At 42.2% G+C, this 17,863-nt stretch overlaps 1 non-coding gene across 1 annotated transcript; it reads right to left on the bottom strand.

Moving 5' to 3' along the window:
- Positions 1 to 489: 489 nt before the first annotated feature.
- Positions 490 to 596, bottom strand: LOC150003976 (U6 spliceosomal RNA). The gene has a single exon (XR_016512603.1). It is a non-coding gene; the product is annotated as a U6 spliceosomal RNA (small nuclear RNA).
- Between the last annotated feature and the right edge of the window lie 17,267 nt (positions 597 to 17,863).

Here is a 17,863-nt window from a genome sequence, read left to right as displayed (position 1 = left end):
GTTCCTTTACTAGACCTTCCCCTGCTTACCCTCTTCTCTCCTTCACCCTCTCTCTCCTTGTAACTGTTAGTCTGCTCCTTGTTTCCAGGCCTCTGGTTCAATTTTGCTCGTTTGCTTGTGTTGTTCATTAGTTTCCTGTAATAGGTGATAGCATAAGGTACTTTTCTTTCATTTCATGACTTATTTCATTAAACCTAATTCTCTCTAGTTCCATCCATGTTGTTGCAAATAGTAGAAGTTCCTTCTTTCTTTCTGCTGCATAGAACTCCATTGCGTAAATGTCCCTCAGTTTTTGATCCACTCATCTACTGACGGGCACGTAGGCTGTTTCCAGCACTTGGCTATTGTAAACAGCACTGCTGTGAACATAGGGGTGCAGAGGTTCTTTTGAATTGGGGTTTCAAGATGCTTCAGGTATAATCCCAGCAATGGAATCACTGGACCGAAAGGCAGTTCCATTTTTAGTTTTTTGAGGAAATTCCGCACTGTAAAAATAGGGAACGTTTCACGAATTTGCACATCATACTTGCGCAGGGGCCATGCTAGTCTTCTCTGTATCGTTCCAACTTTAGGATATGTGCTGCCGAAGCGAGCACCCATTATAGTTAATTGATATGTACACTAGACAGCTGTGACCCAGTATGTACTGATCGGAGTTAAACCTCCAATGCATGACATAGTCATGACACTCAGTAGGTACTAATAGACAGGGACTGAAGAAGTGAGTGACCAAAGAATAATCGAAGGCAGTTCCCTTTGTCTGTTTCACTAAACGCATCCCTGAGACCATGACTCCACGTCCTGGCTCTGTCCCTGGTGCTGAAACGGTAGGGCTTTCCTTCTCGCTCTCCATCACGCCCCCATCACATCCTCAAGGGCAGGGTTTGCACGCTGATGTGAAAGTTTATGCCATGCCCAGTTCCCCAACAAGTGAGGAGAAATCGGTAAAGCAAACCCTAGCAGCGAAGGACAGCCTTGCTTGCTCCGCACTGACAGGTTGTATGCATTTTTAGAGGTAGAAATAATATGTGGAAGTAATGATGCTGAAGGAGCTGAGGCAGAAAATGCAAGAATGGCCACTAAATATGTAAGTCAGCAATAACCAGAGAAGTCCCCTGAGCCCCAGGCAACAGAGGGCACTTTGACACTCCAGGGGATGAAATAAATGTGTGTTGGTGGAAGAAACAGTTACTGCAGAAGGTTTTTGTTTCCTGGTTTGTCTTTTTGTTTTAAACCATTGCCCTAAAGAAAGAAAGAGACATTTAGAATATCATCAGTTCTTTGATTTCCCATCTGGAAGACTATGTCTTTTCCAGAAAAATATTAACCTTGGATTTATTAACAAATGTAAGCATAAATCCATAAGCCCTTAAAAGTTAGTGTAAAAGTATTTTTAAGGTCTCTATTTTTTTATGTACATCTGTGATCAGATTTATAACTCCCCCCAAATAGTTAGTAACCACTTAACCACCATTCTAGAACTCTTTAATTATATCGATTAATGTTTTTGACTACTTAATATACACCAAGTACTATATTTAAGGGTTGTACATATGTCCTCTTTTATTTAGAAAAATAAATAACCCTACGAGTTAGGCACTTTTGTGGTCCCCATATTCTGGGCAAGAGAACTGAGGCATAACGAGAATATTGAACTTGACTGAGTACAGAGGGCAAGCTTCAACCTCTAATTCTACCTCCAATTCCCACATTACCTCCTAACCACACTCAATGGTGCCACTGTTGACGTGAATTCCACCCTGATAATTGTCTATATGGCATTAGGCAAATTATTTCACACCTGTGACCTTCAAGTTTTTCACCTACAAAATGGAGTTAATAACCAGCTCATCAGGTTATCATGGAGATGATATATCACATTGCATGCAGTGTGTGACACATATAAAGCAGGCAATAAATGGTAATTACACTTCCCTAGTCCCAGTGCTTAGTTTCCCATTACTTTATAGATAAAGAAACCAAGTCCCAAAGATCGTGTGTGACTTCCCCATGATCACAAAGCCAAATGATGACCATTCAAGGACAACATCCCAAGTCCTCCACCTAATAATCAAGAGTGATTCCTGCTGTACATAATCTCATCTAGCATCAGGGAGAGACCTCAGGACCCCTGTACTCAACCCTGACAGAGGCCAGAGTATATAAGCAAATCCAATGGTGACAGGAAAAGGGGATCCTTAGTCCAAACATCAATACAAATGTTTGTGAACCTGTTAAAATGACACTGAGCAGCTACATTCTTTCAGCAGAATAGCATGAAAGGATCAAGCAGTCCCAGGCTTTGACATCAGACAGATCCTAGCTCCCAACTGAGCAAAGTGTGTAACCCTGAGCAAGTGTTTTAGCTTCTCTGACTCTTGTTGCACCCAAGTGCAAAATCAGGTGCAATGTCCACTTGACAGTGTTTGCAGAAGCATCGGATGAGATTATAAGACATTTTGAAAACAGTTGAAGATCGTCTTTGAGGTTTAACAGGCATGAGGTTGAATCTTGATTCCACCACTTACTAGCTTTGTGACTAAACAAGGTATGTCACTTCTGTAAACCTCATAATCCTCATCTCTAAAATAGGAATAACATTAAGATCTAAACTGTAGAGTTGTTCTGAAGATTAAGTGAGCTCATATGCATGTGAAGAAGTTGGTGAATTGCCTGGTAAATATTTCAATGTTCAATAAATGCTAACTAATAGGTCTAATGAATTATTGTCCATACTGTTCGACTGAGCAAAGACTGCTGCTGACTACTCTGAACTGATCAGAACATTCATTCATCAAACATACATTGGGTAACTAATCTATGCCAGGTTCTGCGCAAGATTTTATACACCACCTTTAAAAGATTGGAACTAATACTTGAAAACAACACAGAATTTAAAGGGACACAAGAGATGTCTTAAATATTTGAAGAATTACCACATAAAAAGAATTTAATTTCATCTCAACATCTCCAGAGAGGAAAATGAGGACCAAGTCAAGAAAAATTAAGAGATGGGACATTTTCGTTTTTCATAAGAAAAATTTTTTTTCACTGATTAGATCCATTTGACAATGGGACAGTTAATCTTGAAAGGTAATGAGCTTCCTATCATTAGAACAATATATTTTATTGTCTTCTATTCCCTGCCAATGGATACACTGGGTTCCCAAATACTCTATGCCAATTTCAAGTCTCTGTGACCTGCATATGCTGCTGTTCCCTTTACCTAGAATGACCTTTCCACACCACGTGTACTCATGGCCATTTCCTAGTCAAGGTGTGAAATGCGGGGAATCCTTCCCCAAGCCCTATTCTCTGTAATCCTGTAAGAAGTTGTTCATACCCTCTGACAGCATTCCTGTTGTTTTAATTTTTATAACATATGCCATTCTTGTTTGACTACTTTGGTCACCAGGATTGTGTCTCTTTCCACTTTGCATCCCTTTTCAGCTGATATTCTGCCTACGCATACAATCCTCAGTCAATGAGCGCTAAGTGATAATCAATAATTGCTATATCTTAAGAACATCAGAGAAGAAATGGGTTGAGTCATACGGTCTGCCGCAGTCAGGATAGGTTAGCCCTCTGCTGGGAAACACACAACTCAAAATCTCAGGGGTTAAACCCTGTGAGTTCACTTCTCACTCTTCCATACGTCACCAGAGATCGGTCTGCTCTCCAGAGACCTGGGCTCCATGCTGTGACTCAGTGATCACGGTGCTCATGTTGCGACTTTACCATCCGAATCAAGGATTCCATGATCTCCATGGCAGCAAAAAAAAAAAAAAAAAAAAAAAGGAAAATCTCAAAGATGCTTTTTACCCACCTCATTCAGAAGCAAAACACTTCACTTCCACTCCCATTTATGGCCAAAACTGGCTCTATGGCCTCACTGAACCTCAAGGGGGACTGAAAAATATAGTTTTCACTGGTTTAGATGGAAGGATAAAAAACAGGACGTGTTGAATTTATATGTATCATCTCTCCTACCTGGCCTTTGAGAGAAAGTATAAAATAATTTTTAGAGTGCTATTAATGTTGATCATTCTTCAAAAATAATGACTTTGAGCCTTTTAAAGAGTGTACTAAAGTGCGTGCAAATTGCAATATATCTATACCCCTAAATATTAAGTCACAATTAAAAATTATATTAGAAAAATGTTTATAAAATATTAATACAAAAGTGTTATAAAATGATATATCCAACATGCGTGGTTTTGTCCAAGAGTAACAAATGTGTACACACGCATAAAAATACTACAAGGACAGACACCAGTGCATACCGCCTGGTTATCTCCGGAAGGTGGTATCATGTATGTTTCCATTTTCTTCCTTTTGGGGTTTTGGTTTTTGTTTTTTGTATTTCCTTTTTTCCGAGAAAGAATTATTACTTTTGTTATCATTTTAAAAAGAAGTTTTTCCTCCTGCCTTCAGAAAATAATGTATCTACTGAGCCAAGAAACTATTAAATCACTCAGGAGTGGAATTAGTTTTCAGTGTTTTTCATCTGGATACTCCTGAAGATTCATGAAATGTGCCCGGAACAAGCAGGGCTCCTGCCTGCTCCTAAAGCGATGGTTCTAAAAATAATACCCTGCACAGTTCAGACTTTACACGTGAGAAATGCCAACCCTACATTTCAGAAGAAGAATGACGAGGTTATGACAACAATATAAGCACAGGCTAGACCGAGTGCTGAGTGAGGGAGGTGGGGACCCAGCAGAGACCCTGCACTGGGTGGCGAGGTTGTCAAACCCACCCGGAGGGCGTGTTGAAAGCACTGCAAATGGACAGGAGCTCAGGTGCCCTTTCAGACAGGGAACAGAGTACAGGAGAAGGTGGAAGGGAAAGGAGAAAAAAGAAGGGAGGAGACCAGAGAAGAATGAGAAGAGAGAATAAATGAGTCATAAACTACGGCGCAGGGGTAAGGAGAGGGGAGGCGACAATGAGGATGGGTGACAGCTAACAGGCAGGGTTATTTATATCAGCTACACCTCAATTCAGATCTTCTTCTGCCTCTTACTCCCTGAGGCCTTCGTTTTCACCCTCAACCTCTCTGTTCCTTGTTTTTATTTGATTTATGTACTTGTTTTTAATCCAAATACTGCATGAACATAAAAAAAAAAATCTAGAAGTTTCCTACAGCTAACAGCTGTCCAGTTTCTCTGTTCTGTGCCCAAAGTTCTGGACCTTTGGATTCATAAGTTCAAATTCTATTTCCACTACTTTCTGGTCCTGGCCAAATTCCATCCCCTCCTTGAGCTTCCGTTTTCTTATCTCTACAATGAGGAGACGGAAACGTGTCTCATGGCAGAAGTCTCGGCAGAGTCAAGGCTTCTACACAGGGTGGCGAGGATGGCCTCACATCCCATGAACCTTCCCCCAGAGAGGGGCTGAGTCTATCCTCCGTCACTAGACTAGGACCTAGTGAGAGGGGAGACTCGCAGTTCATTTGATACAACTCTCAAAACATGGGTGCAAAAATATAAACTCAGAGAGCTGATGTGACCTGCTCAAGGACACACAACATGTTGGGACCTCAACCACAGCCCCATATTTCTGTCTCTTGGCTCCCGTTGGCTGTTGGCTCTTTTGTGCCTGCATGTTTTCCTGTTACATTTTACCATTTTAAATGCCAGTCCAAAGTTAGGTAACCTAGTCCTTGTCCAGACAATGCCAATCATTTGTGCGACCTTGGAAAAGGATCCAGTCTCTTGGCCAACTAAGGAATTAAAATACCTGCCATTCTTCTTTGGATTTGATGAAGGCAAATTGATTTAATGGACCAGAAAATACTTCTAAAAGTTGAAAGAGAGAGAAGCAAGGGAAGAAAGGAGGAATGGAGGGAGGAAGGGAGGAAGGAAGGAAGGAAGGAAGGAAGGAAGGAAGGAAGGAAGGAAAAAAGGAAGGAAGGAAAGAAGGAAGGAAGGGACAGGTTATTATTACCATAAATACACCTATTTTCTTTTTTTATTAGCTTAACACCAATCTGTCCAGAGCAATTGCACTGTGGCCTGGATATGGTCCCACAAACGGACACAGTCATTCTGAGTCAAGGCACCAAACTGTGGTTTCTACCAGCATGAAGTCTGGAAACCCAGCAGAAGGAAATGTCTGCTACCCCTGTGCCTGGGATAAGGGTTCCCTAGCAGGCAGGAGGCTCAGAGAGTCATATCATATAGGTTTTGGTGAGGTTTTTGCAGCAGGTACAATAAAGGTCCGCAGATCTGGCTTCAGAATAAGCAGTCCAATGCACAGTTATATTAGGGGCAATGTGCTTTTTCTCTGGAACAATAGAAAAATAAATCCCTTAGCAAGAGCCCCAGGAAAGCTTATTACTTTCATAAAATATTTTTTCTTTCCTTTTCAATGCTTGGAAAAGATTAAAAACAGAAGACAAATTTCACGTCATTGTGTGTTTTTATGTGTGTGAACCAAAAAAATTCTATAAAGATTCAATTTAAAAAATCGATGCAGTTTCGGAAAGTACTGTGTAATCTAAAGTTCCCCCAAATCATAATTGGGGGGGGGATACACAGAAGGCTTGCAGAATTGCTAATTAAAGAAATCATATTTCCCTAAAATGGTTCTGAATCATCAGTCTAGGGGCTGGAGAAGGGACACAAGAGATCATTTTGTCATCCCCAAGCTCAAACACTAAAGCAGAAAAATCTTTTTCTGTTCTTTTCCATAAGCCTCCTGAAGAGAAAAGAATTTCCATTCTCCCTTGATAGCGCCCCCAGCTGGTGAGTCACCGAGTCAACATGCACGGAGCACTTCTTTTTAGCACCTAATTCGATATTAATTGGAAAGAAGAAAATTATTCTTGGCGTAAATTGGGCAGGCGGGAGAGATGAGGCATCTGGGACTTCAGCCTCTCATAGGTTCTCAAGCTTCAGTCATTGCTGTTCCCACGCCGAATCATTTTATTCGCCTCCTTTCCCTCATCAGAAAAATGGGGATAAAATATCGCCTAGCTTGCATGATTGATGAGAGAGTTACAAGAAAGAACATGGGCTTTGAAGCCAGACAGCTTTGGCCAGGATTTAGATCCTTACTTTGCTCTTTTATTATGTGGGTGATACAGTTAAGGCTCATAATACCTCTCAGGTCAGTTTCCTCATCTGAAAAATACCATGAAGGGCTGCTGTGAGAATCAGAGGTAGTTTACACACTGTAATGGACACGCATCTAATAAATGATGTACTGTTATTGTTGAAAGAATGGCATTGACCGTAAGGATCTGTTTACATTTTAAGAACCCCTTACCCCATACAAAGCTTTCATTGTTGTCCCATGGAACGAGTGTATTAAGCTGTCTCAATTTGATTGGGAATAAACATGAAAGAGTTATCTTCTTCTCCTGCCATGGCCTCTTCTTCCCTCCTCCATTCTTACCACAAGGAGTGCATCTCATAGTTTCTTGCTGTTGGCATCCTCAGAGCCTAGGACGGGGCAGCTCGGGTCTGATTATAGGACAGAGTAAATTCAGACATCTTTGGATGCCAAGTGGGGGAAGGATAAGGCAGCTACACCATCAACTCTCTACCTGGCAGTTCTTTCCTGTTCTCTTTCCACCTGCTCAGGTAGGCTTGGGCTAGATCAACCCTACAAAATTATTCAGGGTGGCCTGAATGGACAATTTTATTGCATTCACTGCAAGGTGACTGCAAATTTCTCAATGACCTTGCATTTCCTGACCTTCTGTATAAAATGTTTAATCCATCCAGGATATGCCTGCTAGGGAATTAGGTTCAAATGTTGGTTTTAACCTATTTCCTGCCTCTCATACCATGTGGGTTTACTTTTCCTCTTCTGAGTAAATTAAGAAACAAAAGAACCCTAGCCACTTAACCTATTTAAGCTAGAGGAACTGTTTGTTTTTAGCCAAAGACTGTTGTCACAACAAAAATATCAAACACACAGCAAATATATGTCCCTGCTTGTCATGAAATGCTGGTATCCTTGCCCACACAACGTATGCCAGGTATTACAAGACAGGAGGTACTATGTCTGCCATCTATTGTCCCCAAATGCTGCATGGAAGGAAATGCAGAGGCCCGAGTCCTGGGCAGGATGATATATGTACTTATGTCCCCTGACACCAACACCCCAGCCAATGTTTTTATCGACATCTTTGATGTCATTTTTACAAACCTGGTTGGTCATCAAACAAAGTGACCCCTGGCCAGTTATCCCCTGACCATCCGAAATACCTGGCATCATTTTCTCTCATTTGCTAGCAAGTGAGGAAGGGGCTGTCAGTCAGACAGCAGACACGCCAGCCCTGTGGATGCACACGCAGACAAAAAGGAGCCCTACACTCCAGGGTTCCTGGCCTTCTGGAAAGACATAAATTAGTATTTACCATTCTGACTGATGACTTTTGTGATTAGGGTTAAGTACTGTGCCCTAAGAGCACAAAGGAAAAGAGTTTTTGTTAGTTTGGGGGTCAGAGGAGACTTTCTGAGGGGGATAATGCCCTTCCGTGCTGAAGAACAAGTAAGTACCCTCGGTGTCAGGATGGAGGCTGGTGAGGGTAAGACCATGCTGAGCCAAGATTTGTGAGGCATGCAGCCTCTGGGTATCCTTGGGAAAACCTCAAGTAGTCAGGTATTACTGAATCACAGGTGAAGGACTGAGGAGAGGCAGTGGTGCAAGGTTGTATCTATTCGTAGCTGCTAAATCTTATGGCCATATCTTTATATTTAGTTTAATCCCCAGCACCAGACCGTGAGGATTTGCATCTTCTCTATGGGATTTGCTGAAGAAAAAGTAACGATCTTAACCACCTGTCACCTAGACAAAGATGTTTCTTTCAATTGGGAAAACACTTATAACAAATGAAAGCTAAACATTTAGTGAAGATAGTTTCTGCTGTACTTCCTTCTGTCATTGGTGACTCACCTTCCAAGGTCCTTTCTGTGCTATTTCTGAAGGTCTTTGGTGGTTGAGCACCCGGACTCAGAATGTGTCTAAGAAGAACTCAGAAGCCAGGACTCTACTGGTGATGTGACCTGCCAATCTTCCATCTTTGACCCAAGTGACCCCAATAGCTTTCATGGTTGATCAGCTTTTTCATGAGTTTAAAACTAGAATGCTATCACTGGAGGGGCCACTTATTAATTTGTTAGTCCAATATAGGTACTGTAATGTTCCTCCAATAATACCAATGGGGGTGGGGTGGGGTGGCAACATTAAATAGACTAGGGTTGACCAAACATTGTAACAAAAGCAAGTCATTAGATTAATACAATGATTACTTTTGCTGGCTCACCTTATAGCACAGAACAGGAGGCAGGGAGGTCTGTCCCACATGGTCATTTAGGTATCCAGGCTTCATCCATCTTGTGGACAACCATCTTCAATACGTGATCTTCAAAATTCTCATGAAAGAGAAAGAGAGCGTAGAAGATTCCGTGGACAGGGAGGTGTTTGACGAGGCATGTCACACGTTTCTTTTGCTCACATCTCATGTGCAAAACTCAGTCACACTGCCTCCATCCAATTGTAAGGGAATCTCAGAAATATGGCCTTTCTGTGAACCCAAGGAAAAAATGGAACAGTGCAGGCTGATAGCAGAGCATTGGTTCAGACACATTAAGAAAGGAGGAAAACTCGAGTTGACCACGGCCTTTTGTGAAATTGATTACTGACACAAGGGAGCACAGAGAAAATATGGAGCTATTACTCCATTATATCTTTGTACTGAACACTTTCATGTTCATGCGGAGGCCCCTTCCATGTGATAAAGTCAGGATGGATATACCATCAGAGGCATGAAGAATGGCCGGGGACAAATTTCTGTACTTTTGCACCTCGATATTTATGTGTGCAAGCCGAACATTGGAAACAGGCCTTGCGAGCTGCTAGAGAAAACTAGAGAATGAAGTATGAAATTTTGTAAGCTCTAAGAGTCTGTAAGTTTACTAATAAATCTTGTAGTCTGAGAAATGGCCTTTAATATTTTCCCTCTGAGTCTATACTTTTCAGACTGTTGGCAATTTTTTTTTTTTCATGTAACAAGATATCACTTTCCTAAGAACACTTAGCAACCCCCATATCCGAGGACTATTCCTCACTGGCCAAGGTTGTGAAAGAATCAGATTAAATCTGGGAGAAAAAGTGTACCTTTTTATCATCCAAACACAAATATACACCTAATGACAGATCCCGTATGACATTTACACGCAGATGTAAAACATTAGCACCCTAGGTAAATGACAGAAAATGAAGAAGGACTTATTGGTTCGTTATATCAGATTCTTCCAAAGCTCCGCTGAATTCTGAGCTCATTCTACTTTTTTATGTTTATCATTTCACTGCCTAGCTATATAAAGAAAATAATTTTTTCTCTAAGATTCATTAATAAATGGCAAAACATCTTAGTATGAAGCATTAGATATCATATGGGGATATAAAGCAATAGAATAGTTTGGGGAAAGACATTATTATAACTCAAGAAATACCTTTATAATACCAGTTTGGGGGTGGTTTTAAAACTCATCTTAGAGTTGGAGTCTCAACATTCTTTCTTTTTCTGCCCTCTTTTCACCCTGTGATAATTGTAATCATTAATATTATTACTTTGACAAATAGGATAATACAAGTCATTTTCTTATGGGGGTGGTATAAAGATCAAGTGAGATAACATACACATAATTATTTTTAAATAATAAAATGTTCCAGTTGTTATATCGCTTGGTCTTGGGCAGGCAGAAGTGTCTTTCTCTCCGCTGTCCCATGTGCATTCCTCTGTGACAGTCTTATCCCTTGTCATTGTCTGTTATGCCATCAGGAGTCTGTGGTAGAAATGAACTTGTGGTAAGTTGAGCAGGGAATACTGAACGACATGGTGGACATGCATGATACATGGGCTGGGCACAAGTATGTCATCAAGACCAACTCATACCCCATACAAAGATAGACAGGGTGTTCCCAGTGTCTTTCTTCCTTAGGCAAGAAGACATTGAATACCGCTCAGCCCACTTTCCTACCTAGGCCCATAGACTGACAGAGAGACTGTCATTTCTACCCCAGCTCCGGAAGGGCTGGAGAGAATGCATCTGATCTGGCCTATCGCTTTACCTTTCCCCCTCAGGAGGTCATGAGGTTAGAAAGAGCAGGTTATATTTTAGACTATTGCTATTTTCTAACTTTTTTCTTTCACCATCTGTGTTCTCTGTTCTGCCTAGGATAGGTTCATGAGACGAACGTAACAACTCTCTGTATACCTGGATAGATAATGGTGCACATCCATTCCGGAGGCAGGTCCCAATATTTAGATTTGGAGGGAGAAAAGGAGGGAGAGAAAGAAAGAAGAGAGACTTCGTTGAAGGCTTTGGCTCATATGGTTATCAGAGGCCCAGCAGATCCAGCTTCTGCAGTCAACCAGCCAACTTACGGACGTGTATAGTCCCCATCCTGGTCTGAAGGCAGGTGGCCCAGGATTGTTGACGTTGGAAGTTCCAGCCTGAGTCTTGAGTCCAAAGGCAGGAGAAAACTGATGTCCCACTTAAAGACAGGCAGAGAGAAAAATCCTCTCTTACTCCGCCTTTTGTTCCGTTCAGGCCTTCTGCTTCATTCAGCCTATGAATCTGAAAATTAATCTCATCCAGACACACCTCATACACATACCCAGGTTAATGTTTAACTAAATACCTGGGCACCCTCTGGTCCAGTCAAGTTGACTCATGGGATGAACCATCAAAAGCCCCACACTGGACACACCAGCAGAAGTCACAGCCTCTAATTCTTTACTGAGGCGTTACCCCTCCGGGAGCATGAGATCAGTATTGTAAAGCTTCTCCTCTTTCATCAGACCCTTCACATTGTCTCCGTGGGGCCCGCACTTCCCCTCCAGACAGCATCTGATGAGCCCCTCGTTTCCCTCTGTACTTTCCAACTATTGTTGCTACAAATGATCACTGAGGTCTCAGAATGTGCTTTGGAGAACAGATCTTAAAGACTGACTGAGAGAGACATCCCTGGAGAAGGGAGAAAGCTAGCCATGCACCGATGAGCATTAGGATGTTTTGTCAAAAGGGAGAGAATTCACAGGAAGGAAGGAAAATAGAAAAGGAAATAAGGAGAGCAAGGTGATAGGTAAGTGCAGCCCCAACCTTCATGAAATCAGAAAATGATCACCATGGAATCGGTGGCTATTTTTAGGGCAAGGAAGGTATGTACTGAGGATGTCCAAAAGCTGCATGAACATTAGATCCTCATAGAAAGGAGGTGGGGGCCCTGGCGCCATCATTAAGGGCACCAAGAAGGAGTGCCCATGTGTCAATCATTGTTTGCATCCCAGTAGAAATGTCGCCACTTATAAGGTGAACAAACTAGGCAGGACATTGGAGGCAGGTCTCAGGACTCAGCAGTGCTGAAGCAAAGGGACCCTGTACATGCTCATGGATGTTCTGGTTGAAGAGAAACAGTGCCACCCAGTGTTCTAAAATCAGCACCCATCTAGCTGTTTGCATTTTTCATGCCTGAATTTGAGAATCTCTTTCAGCTAAAATGTATTTTGGGCTGAAGTATAAATGCTTGATTCATTGCCAAGTATAAATGATGCAGTCGTGCATCTTATGCTTTGAGAGACGGAGGATGGGTTGGGAAAGAGAAGAAAGAGGGTGTTGAGGGTTCCTACAATAGGTCGGGGTTCAGCCCTGTGAAGACAGTAAAGGCAGGAAATCAACACAGAGGGCAGGTCTCAAAGGCATCCAATGTTGCCGAGGGCTGTCATTCATTTGGGCAAGGAAAAACAGGAAGTATGTGCTAAGCCATCACTTTTGCTAAGAACCAGGAGGCCCAGGGGCATCCACGTAACAAACCCCACAACAGAAGGAAATGTCAAGGTCTGTGGGAACACAGAAGGGAGCCAAGAACTTGACCTGTATTCTACAATAAGACACCGCCAACCAGAGTTCTAATCCCAGCTCTAACATTTCCTTGCGGTGGGTCCCAAGATGAGCAACCCTAAATCTCTCTGAGCCTCAGTTTATTCTTTGAAAATGGGGATGGTAATAATGACCATGTCACATGGCGAGGATTAAACAATGTCAGGTGTTTGAAAGAACCTAATGCGAGGCTGAACACCTATAAATATTCACTAAAGGTGATTTCCTATCATAGAAGAGACTCAGGGAAGGTTTCCTTGGGAAAATGACTTTTAAGCTAGACCCCTAAGAAGTAAGAGTCCCATTTTCTTGCCCGAAGAACTGGTATCTTCCTTAATTGAAGGACTAGCTCAAGATCGATGTGCACAGGGCAGTTAAGACCCAAGGCAGCGATCCTTCCAGCCAACCAGGTACATGACTCATTGCAAGAAGAGGTCAGTGGGTGACAGCTGTCACAGGCAGATCACCCAGACAACTCAGAGAATGCGCAGGTCACCCTCAGGTGGAGACAGCAAGCTCCGTATTCCCAAACAGCCTTCTCTGCGGGGTGGCAGGTACAACTGGGGGGCCCCAATCGGAGTCTCTGTCCCTGAGGCCGTTTCATAGGCTGTGGCTGGAAAACAGGGGTGAAGGTATTTATCACAGACGGGAAGAATGGTCGTTCTTGTACTTTAGGAGGGTGACTGCTGCTTTTCTGCGTCTGGGGGATTCAGAAGGTGTTGTTACTGGAGAAGATCAGGCTTATTCCACCCCAAAGATACTGCTTCTCACCAGCACCTGTTTTCCTGGCTGGCGAGCACCACGCATAGAAATATTGCTCAGCTCTAACACTAGAATGTGGAGATTGTTCCAAGTCCTGACGAACAACCACAGCAACGCTTCAGGTGGGAGTAAATAGTTATGTGCTAGAAAACAAAAAGGCTTCTTCCCCTACACAGAGCTAAACGCGGGGTGTTTCTGCACGTTTCTGCCTCGCTTCCAGCGCCACCTGCCGTTTAGAAGAAAGCAACGTCCTATCTCTCCCTTTAGGAGTCTTTCAAAATCAATGCTCTTTCACCCATCAAGAAAAAGAGATCAGCACTACGCCGGGCATTAGGATATGCCAGAAGAAGTAAAAAATGACACAGTTAACCAAACAGGCTTTTATTTCATGAGGAGGGCTGGGGAGGGCAGGGAGAGACACAAGAAATAAATCTGAGAATATGTCAAAATTAAATTTAACTCAATATGAAAGTAATAAGTGAGCCTAGCAATAATATGTGCCCAGCATTGCTAAGTACTAGTGATACTACTTTGCTGGAGAGGATACAAGTTTTGGCTTCAAAGAGCCAACTTCAAAACAGACCCTTGAAATATGGAGTGATTAGTATGTGCTCAAGTTATGAAGAATATGGGGAAGGACCCTAAGAATCTTTGAACGTTTGAGAATAGGATCTGGGGAGTCTCTGAGTGGGATCTTTAGAAAGCCAGCCAGGGAAAGGCAAAAAGAAAAGAGAAGGGGTGTTCAGGTTGAAGAGTTTAAAAAATATATTGAGTGTTGTTGACCGAACCTGGGAGTGATCCAAGAGCTGCTTAATTCACAGATGGGATTGGGGGGCCTCCAGCTGCACTGCCTGTACTCTGTCACCCCATTTCCCAGCCAGGGCGGAGGGCACTCAGAGGGAACACCTTACCCAACCTGAGCTGGAAATTCGAAACTGCGACCCAGGAGGCTCTCACTGGGAAGAAAGGGGGCCCCTAACGTAGGGAAGTGTGGAGAACCCATGACTTGCTGTGTAAATAAAGCAGCAACGAAATCAAGTCTGCAGAAGAAAAATCTAGACCTGTCACTGTTCGCCACGTCTCTGCTGCCTTCATTTCTCTCGCCTGGATTATTGGAACAGGAGAGCCTGCTGATACATGCCCGGGCTCCGTCCTTGCCCCTCTTCGTCTGTTGTACAGCAGGGGGCGATTCCGTTCAAGTTTTAACCAGATTGCACTGCTCTGCTTCTCAACCGTCTACCAGCTTCAGATCTCAGAGGGAAAGCCGAAGTACTTTCAATAGTCCAAAAAGCCCACACGACCTCTCTCAGTCTCTGATCTAATTTTCTGCTAACTAATCTTCCGCGTCGCGCCTGGCCTCCCTGCCACTGCTCAAATGTGCTGCCTCAGGGCCTTTGCCTTCGCTCTTCCCACCGCCTAGCAACTCTCCCTCCGGAGATCTGCGTAACTCACTCATTTACCTCCTCTGGGATTTGCTCACGTAGCAGGCTTTCACTGAAGCCCTTCTGGATTGCCCAGTTAGAAAGGAAAACACTTTAGGACGTTCGCTACCCCTTGGCTCTGCTTTCTGCTTCTCCACAGAACATACCACCATCTGACACACTGCAGACTTCCATTGTTTGTTTTGGCTGTTGTCTGGCTTTCATTCCACCACCACCAGTATAGGGAGGAGATTGTAATAAATTAATTAGCTAATTCATTGACTAGCTACCGCATCGGCAGGCTAACCAGAAAAAAACATTTAAAAGCATCCCTGAATCCCAACATTCTCAGCAAATTCTCTTTACTCTTGTACTAAATTCTTGGAGATGTTCATTGCTGAACCATGGTCAAATTGCATTTTTGTTGTTTATGGTACAGTAACACTGTAGCAATACAGTGACCCCTCACTTATCACAGGTATTACGTTCTAGACCCCCCGCGATAGGTGAAAATCCGCGAAGTAGGAACCTTACATTTATTTTAGTATTTATATATATTTTAAGGCTTTGTAAACCATTCCCACACACTTATAAACCGTTCCCAGTCCCTTATTAACCTTTCCCACTCCTTTATTAACCTTTTCCCCAGTTTTATAAACAATACTTATGTCCTTAAACATATTCTGCACTCTTAAACCTACATCACTTTCACAACATACATATACAGGACCGCAAAATCCCGCGATATAGCGAAAAATCTGCGATAAATAATTAAATATAATATTTTTAAAAATCCCACAATACAGTGAGGCCACAATAAATGAACCGTGATATAGAGAGGGACTACTGTGTAAATATGTAGGCAGTCTAAAAATATTTTTGTAGATGGTTTGGAGAGACATCTTCAAGAATGACCTTTGAGATAGCCTGCAGAGTAAAAATGCTGTGGGGCTGCCCTCTCACCATGGTGGTCTTATTCCTTATTCTTATTCACACGAAGGTGAAAATATGCTGATGACCACGATGTCCTTAGCCTTCTGTGTTTCTATGAAGATGTTCCCACTGAGTTCAACAGCTCTCAGCAAATCATCTTGCTGTTTAACTTCTGGAAAGCACACCAGGACAATGAAGGATTTTCAACATCTCTTTAACATTTCAACCATTTCTCCTAATGCATGCCAGCTGCCTTTTAAGAAATGCAGGGGAAAGAACTCTATTATACACAAAAAAAAATTTTAAGAAGAAAAACATAGTAAATGGCAGGAGGAGATACAAATTGCTGAAGACTCCTTGTAAAGTTTTAATCAGACCCAATTTTGTTGAGAAGAGAATAATGAGCTTCTATTTTTGGAGGTTGTGATCATCACAAATTCAGACAACACTGATTTACTGCAAGTCCTCTGATGGTGGGATGGAAGGACATCCAGTTCCAATTTCAATGAAAAAAGGGCTAGTGCTTGGCTAAGACACCAAGTCTTTGCATTCAAGAGCTCATGATTGTCCAGGGGCTCAGATACAGATTAGGGTTTATTTCCCCCGTATTTTGTGGTGTTTAAAAAAACCTGCTCATCAATGCAATGGGAAAGAATCTCAGCAGACATGCTGACCACATCTTTGTTCAGTCCATAGGGCTACTGAAGCAAAGAAAGATTTTCCCAAGTTCAATAAACAGAATGGACCCACAAGATGGCAAGGAGCCTTTTTCACTTTTAATAGTTAAAACAAGAGAGTAGATGAGCAAATTATAAAACATAATTTAAAAAATCAAATTCTACCACCCTACTCAGTAGGATAGTTTCATCCATACAGGCATAAACATTCAATTAGTACGAGGAGGATGGTTATTTTCTATAGAATTGACATGACTTGATCATAAGATTGGGTGTGGGGGCAGAGGAGGATTGAAGTCGCAGATTTCCAGGAATCTGACTAAGTCAATGCCTTATGAGTTCCACCAGCCCAAGGAAGAAGGCAGGGTCTCATTTTCATAGCCTCCTTCTCAGCCAAGCCCAGTCACATGACCTGTGTTCCACCAATCGGGTGAACCAGTACCAAGATATGAAGTCAAAGCAGCTCTACCTAATACATAAAAACAAATACAGGGAGGCTGCCAAAAAAAGGAGACAAAGACACATGGTCCAAATGAAAGAACAGATCAAAACTCCATAAAAAGAGCTAAACAAAATGGAGATCTATCAGATGCAGAGTTCAAACCACTGGTTATAAGGATGCTCAAGGAACTTAGTGAGGACCTCAACAGCACAAAAAGACCCAGTTAGAAACGAAGGACACATTACTTGAAATAAAGAACAATTTACAGAGAAACAACAGTAGAGTAGACAAAGCTGAGAATTATATCAATGATTTGGAACATAAGGAAACAAAAAAACAATGAATCAGAACAATAAGAAAAAAAATCCAAAAATCTTAGGTTAGTATAAGCAGCCTCTATGACAACTTTAAGAGGTCCAACATTTGCACCATAGAGGTGCCAGAAAGAGATGAGAAGGAGCAAGAAATTGGAAATCTACTTGAAAAAATAATGAAAGAAAACTTCCCTAATTTGGTGAGGGAAATAGACATGCAAATCCAGGAAGCACAGATGGATACAAAGAGGTCCATTCCGAGACATGTCATAATTAAAATGCCAAAGATTAAAGATAAAGAGAGAATCTTAAAAGCATCAAGAGAAAAGAAGTTAGTTACCTACAGGGAAGGTCCCATAAGGCTGTCAGCTAATGTCTCTGAAGAAACTTTGCAGGCTAGAGGGAATTGGCAAGA

The sequence above is a fragment of the Furipterus horrens genome, unplaced genomic scaffold (assembly GCF_987537825.1).
Source record: "Furipterus horrens unplaced genomic scaffold, mFurHor1.1.pri manual_scaffold_7, whole genome shotgun sequence".
NCBI classification, from domain to species: Eukaryota; Metazoa; Chordata; class Mammalia; order Chiroptera; family Furipteridae; genus Furipterus; species Furipterus horrens.
Note: the sequence above shows the minus strand (reverse complement) of the source record. Positions and strands in the feature narration are given on the sequence as shown.